This window comes from Mauremys mutica, chromosome 23, assembly GCF_020497125.1.
Source record: "Mauremys mutica isolate MM-2020 ecotype Southern chromosome 23, ASM2049712v1, whole genome shotgun sequence".
NCBI classification, from domain to species: Eukaryota; Metazoa; Chordata; order Testudines; family Geoemydidae; genus Mauremys; species Mauremys mutica.
In genome coordinates, this window is record NC_059094.1 from 11,938,155 (window position 1) to 11,944,755 (window position 6,601).

The window sequence follows — 6,601 nt, forward strand, 5'->3', positions numbered from 1 at the left end:
AATTCCACTGCATTCTCAATTCAGTACAGTATTCTGAACTTCTGCTCTAAACTGGCATATTCCACCCAGAGCGGGCTGCAATTCTACGGTAGCCAAAGTGATTTTTGTATGTGTTATTTGTAAAGTGTTTTGGGATCTTTGAGCAGGAAAAAGATATTAGAAATATGATTTCCCCAGTATAAAGTTTTTTGGGGAAAATGCATTAAAGACTATTTAAACATGTAGAGTGGATTGCTTATTGATTTTTCATTTTCCATTAACTTTCTTCCATCTCTTCAATTATCAGCATATCACATGGCATACATCCCAGTGCAAAGCACTCAATAGATATAGTTGTGTTTTGATAGAGATCAAGCCAGTAGAAAACTGTAGGAAAACCAGGAAAAAAATTGCAGACAATTTTCCCGATGTTTTGCAGAGACTTTGTTTTATAGTGTTACAACAAATGGGGACAGTCACTCAGAAACATCACACTGCTAATCATACCAGGAGATCCACAAATTGATGTCCAGTAGCCTTCCGACTAAGTTAATTGCGTTAATCAGTAACATCTAACAGGAGCACCATGTGAAGGTTTTCATCTTAGGTTCAGAAGAAGCTCTTTCTAAACATCCAAGAAAGACCCTCCACTTCACCGCTATCATTGCCATATACTATACAAGAAATAAACAAGGAACTTATGACCACTAAAAGTGGTAAAACTGCTGGAAAGGATGACATTTGTCTTGAATTCCTCAAGAATTTAGGAACAAACGGACAAGCATGGTTGATAGACCTATTCACTGCTATACATTCAATGGGAAGGATCCCCAAAAGCTGGTATGAGGTGATAAGTCATTACACACTTCAAATGATAATACCAGCTATTGCCCAATATCACTCCTTTCACTGGCTGGTCTCAAACCCTATCTTTGAGGTCATCCTGCTGAAGGGCTGGTTTCAGACCAGGCCATAGTTGCTCTGACCAGGTTCTCACCATTACTATTCATATTGAGACTGGCTTCCAGGGGAATCTAAAAACCACAACAGCACTGATACATTTATCTGCCACTTACAATATGGTATGGAGATATGGGCTACTGCTCAAGGCATTTATGGGCATCAAGTGCTGTAGCACTATGTAATTTCTGGCCACAATGTGGAGCAACAGAAGATACTGCATGCTTCTGAATCAGCAGATCATCAAAAAACACACTCTCGGTGACAGCCTACATCAAGGATCCTCCTTTACTGTTCAACATCAACTTTAGTAACTGACCTGACACAATTTTGCATAAGTTTGTTTATGCAGACAACATCGCTCTTGTGTACGGTGACCAGATGAGACAAAGAAAATTTTGGGACACATTGGAGGAGGGGGGGTCCGCCGGCAGAGCAAACAAAAACCAGTGCTGCCGGTGGAGCGAAATATCGGGACAAACTGCATCCCGAACGAAGATCGGTGGGGACGCGGGACAACCACTCAAATATTGGGACGTCTGGTCACCCTACTCTTGCGGAACCAGGAAAAGGTCTCATCACTCTCTCCATTGATTTCAAGATAATGGCACAATATTTCAATACTGGAAGCTCCATCCCAACAGCATTTCACCTAAACAACAAAGTCATCAAGAAACACTTAATGTCACCTTTTGCAGTCAGTAGGTCTGAAATGAGCCCTATCCAAAGAACTTGGACAGAAAAGCTCGACTTTTAAAGCCCATCTGGAAAAGATATGTAAAAAGGTAAAAGCAAGAATAAGCCATGTCTGAAAACTCCTGGGCACAACATGGGGTGCTGATGTGCACACACTTCAAACAGCAACTCTATCATTGGCATACTCCACTGCTGAATACTGCACATCAGTCTGGGTGTGCAGCTCATGTGCCAAATTTCTAGCTTAATGCCATGATGAGAATCTTAACTGGAACATTAAAATCAATGCCTGCACAAGGTTGCCCACTCTGCCACATGTACCCCCACCCAAAATCCAGAGACACACATGCAGTTTGTGAGTACAGTTGAACCGTGGCCAACCTTAACTTGCCAATTCATGAGGACCTCCAGAACATTCCAAAGACACCTGAAATCTCATAAACCTTTCTGGAATTGGGCTAAAACTATTAAAATGTCCTCATTCAATCCTGAGACAGAGTGGAAAGAATTCTGGGATAATTCTGGGGTTGTTTGTTCCAAAAACACACCTGATTGCCAACCCCACAGAAGAATTTCTAGGCTACAATCCACTCTGAAAACAGTGGTCTGCATTGAACCATTTAACACTGCATGGCAGATGCTATAATCTCTTACAACTTTGGAAGATCAGAGACAATGCACAATGTGACTGCTGTCGACTACTCCTAGGGGAATTCTGTGCCAAAAAAATTAAAATTTTTTGCTCAGTATTTTAAAATTCTGCAAAATTCTGCATATTTTATTTCTCAAAATAACACAATATAATCATGCCAATTTCAATTATTTTGGTAATTTATTTCAAAATACCTGTCAGCAAGTATGCCTGTAACAATACAGACCATAAAAAAAAGATTCAGGAAATGTTTTTGTGACAAACAGATTCCTTACTAGGCATATTAATACAGATCTTTGAGTAATTCATTTAAACTATGATTCAGAAACGTATTTTTCGCATCCCTAAGAAGCAGTGAAAAGGCTTGGGGGAGTCAGGGGTAATGGAGGAGCTGAAGGAGATGGAAGGAGCCTGGAAGTGAATCTAGTGGGTTGTTGGGGGTATGTGTGAAGATTGTTAGGGAGCCTTTCCCATGCAGACTCTGGCTGACTCTGAGCCTCCCCAGTTCAGTCAGGCACATCTGCCCTGTGTGTCTCTGCACCCTCCACCCCCATGTGACCCTGGAGTCCCACTCCCATTCAGCCCCTGGCTCAATACTGTCATTCCACTAGCTCCTGAGCCTGTGCCCCAGGTCTGTCCCCCACTAGCTCTTCTGACCTGTCTGTGAGCCCTACCCTGGCTAAAAGGGTAGGCTGCTGTGATGAAGACAGCCGGTGGCTAGCCATTACTACCAGATAGCTGTGTTCGGCACCATAGCGGCCTCCGATGGACGAAAGGCAGAACTGCAGCACTTCATGTGTAGAAGGTATTTTTTGTGGGGAAAAAAATTCTGCTCAGGACATGAATTCTGTGTGTGTGCAGTGATGCAGAATTCTCCCAGTAGTAAACACCAGTCACAGTTTTATGGACCACACTGTAAAGCAGTGTCTGCTTTGATTGCTTGCCAGTAGCATCTCAAACTTACATCAAGCCGCTCCCGAAGCTACCCACTGGCTCTCTAATCTGGACTTATTAGAAGGTTGCTTTTTCACCTCTCTTGCCATATGAAAGAAGTCACTGACATTTTGGATCACAGTTATATATATCTATCTATATCGATCACACAGCTGTAATGTTAATTGTTTAAGATTTCAGAAGCAGGTACTCTCAAGCAAAAATCAACTCAGCAGCTAGAAGCCATTCTAAATTACATTAACAAAAATTAACAAGAAAACTTGAAGACAGAACACAAGCCCAAAGTTTTTGCAAGGAGTCTTCTATACTTTTTTTTCTTAAACCACACACTCCACTCCATTATCCAAGTCATTAATGAAAATATTAATACCAGACCCAGGACTCACCCTCTACGTTTTCCCAGTTTGACAGCAAAGCATTAACTACTCATTGAGTGTGATCTTTCAGCCAGAAGTACACCTACCTTTAGTAATTTAAGCCATATCACATTTCCGTAGTTTGCTTATGAGAATGTCAAGTGGGACTGTGTCAAAAGCCTTAGTAAAAATCAAGACAGATCACATCTACTGCTTCCCCTCATCCACTACAACAGTAACCCTGTCAATGAAGAAAATGAGATTGGTTTGCCAAGATTTGTTCTTGAGAAATTCATGGCTAGCTATTCCTTATAAATCTATTATCCTCCAGGTGCATCAAAAGCCTTAATTTACCTGAAGAGAGAGAGTTAGGGTTTCTTGAAAGACAGCATTCATGTTACATTTTTATTTGGTAATTATTCTTTTATTTCAGGGGTTCTTTTCTATACCATGGAGAACGTTCTAATATAGAGACTGTCTCAAGGATCAAATCCTTTCATTTATGATTGTGTGGACTACCTTCCCTTCCTTCCTATTTGCAATCATATGTGGCAATCACAATTGTTTACATGAAACATAGGAAATGATTTAATGCATTTTTAGCTTGTAATGAATTTTAGCAGTTGGAAAAAAGGTAGGGTACTTATTTCACTCACCAAGACTCCATGGATCATTGTGGGAACTTCTGAACTTTTATTATTCAATTTACAAAACTGATTAACTGGACAACCTCTAAGCACACAGACTTTTAATTAAAAACACACGATAATATCTTAGTAAACAGATTTCCATCCCCAAATAGGTTAATATCCTTTATGCCAGGAATGGGCAAACTTTTTGGCCTGAGGGCTGCATTTGGGTATGGAAATTGTATGGCGGGCTATGAATGCCCAGTGGGGGAGGGGGACTCCATGGGGTATAGCATGGGGAGGCTCTATAAGAGATGTTACCAAGGTGGGGGAAGGGGGGAACTCATGGAATGTGGTGGTAGTGGGCTCTACGAGGGGGTACTGCGGGCTCCTAGGGGCCTGTGGCAGTGACACCAAGGCGGCTGTACCAGGCACTGCCATGGGCAGAGGCACCCTAGCTGGGACGGGTGCGGCCCCTGGGCAGTTTTGAGGCTCTCGAGGGTGGGGCTGTAGGAGACCGGGAGGGCATTGGGCATGCTGCTGCATGGAGATTCTGATCCCGGAAACAGCATGGTGAAGTTGCGCCTGTGCAGCGTGGATCTACGTGCCAGAAGATGCTGCTCATCAAGGGAATTGGGAGTCGGGGGCTGAGGAGCGCCGGGCAGGTGGAGTGGGGCAAGCCCCTGACTTCATTCCCCAGTGGGAGCTTGAGGTCTGGATAAAAATATCTGATGGGCCTGAAGTGGCCCACAGGCCGTAGTTTGCCTACCCCTGCTGTATGCAGTCCAATTCCCCTGTGTGAATATATGAGCTTTACAAGACTCAACTGTAATGGAGAAAAGGAATTCCAATGTCAAGGATCCTCCACTAAGAATGCCCTAGTAGCCAGAGCGCAGATGTTCACATCTCCCAGCTATCTCAATTCCTGCAACACTATTAAGTGGGGAAGAGACAGTCAGGCTCTCAGGTAGCAAGGAGGTGGATCATTTAGGAAATTATAACAACTACTCACTAGCACCCAGTAAGAAGGACGACAGGGCAGAGAAGACTCCTAATCTCCTTCCAGTGTAGGCAGTGACAAAGTACAAGGAATAAACTGCAAGCAGTGTCTAACCTGCAATGAAGGGGAACACAAAAATAAGAGCTTTGCAGTTGGCATCCATTTGAGTATCTGGTCCCTTCCAAATCCAGTCATGCTAAGGGGACCTAGTTATGCATTTGGCCTGACACAGATATAGTAAAGCGGCATTGTCTTGCAGTGCAGCTGGGACCCAATTGGGTATGTCTACATAGCAAAAAAAACCCCAAACCCCTCAGCAGGAAGTCTCACAGCCCCGGCCTACAAACTTGGGTTCACGCTAGGGTGCTACAAATAGCCTATGTAAACATTCAAGATGGGGCTGAAGCCCAGGGAGAGGGGTAAGGGTTCTGAGTCGCTGCCACGGGCTTTATTCTTTTTTCTGCTGTGTAGACATACCCATGGAGTCTGCCACCACAGTTGAATTTGCAATGTATTAATATTTAAGTTACCAAAATTAAACTTTTATATTAGCCACCAATTAAAAGGGATTAGATAAATCACTTTCCTGCTTGTCTAGAGCAGAGGTTCCCAAACTTTTCTTACTACATACCCCCTTCCAATCTACCAGCTGCTGCGTACTCCAACCCTTCTCATCACTGATACTTTGTGTGCTTAATAGTACCTGTATTTAGCTACCCATCCATATTTCACGTTTATGTACAGATACAGTTATAGTGTGACATATACCACAGAAAAAACCCTCCTAAGTTCTGAGCTCAATTAGACTGGACAGTTGCTGGGCAACTGACCTGGTGATTGGAGGTGAGGGCTTGGTTCATCAGTGTCTGTGTATTTGTATTCTCACTGGCACATCTTAAATAAACTACCATATTTTACAAAACAAATTCCTAGAGTTTTAAAGCCTATTAAGAAAATGCAATAAAATAAATAAAATCCACCATTACACAATTTCTTCCACATACCCCTCACAGTTTGGGAACCCCTGGTCTAGAAGAAACATTCCACAAGATAAGGTAGACATAGCAGAAATATACCTATTTACACACTTTTTATATTGGAAAAGGCTATATAGTACGCTGTCAAAGGTGTAAGTGTTGTTTAAGGAGCCATATTTAGGCTTCGGAGTTTTACCCTCATTACTTTGTACGGCGATATAGCAACTCTGACCATCAAAAAATATCTGTTGTCCTCAGAAGGCCTAAGACCATTATGCACCTGGCTTAGCATTTGAGTAGGCAGACATTACATTGAAAAAAGTCCCTTCTGCACTCAGAGCATCTGTGACTGGTTCTACCGAAAGCCTGCTCCAACTCTCCTTTGCTGGAAGGGAAAG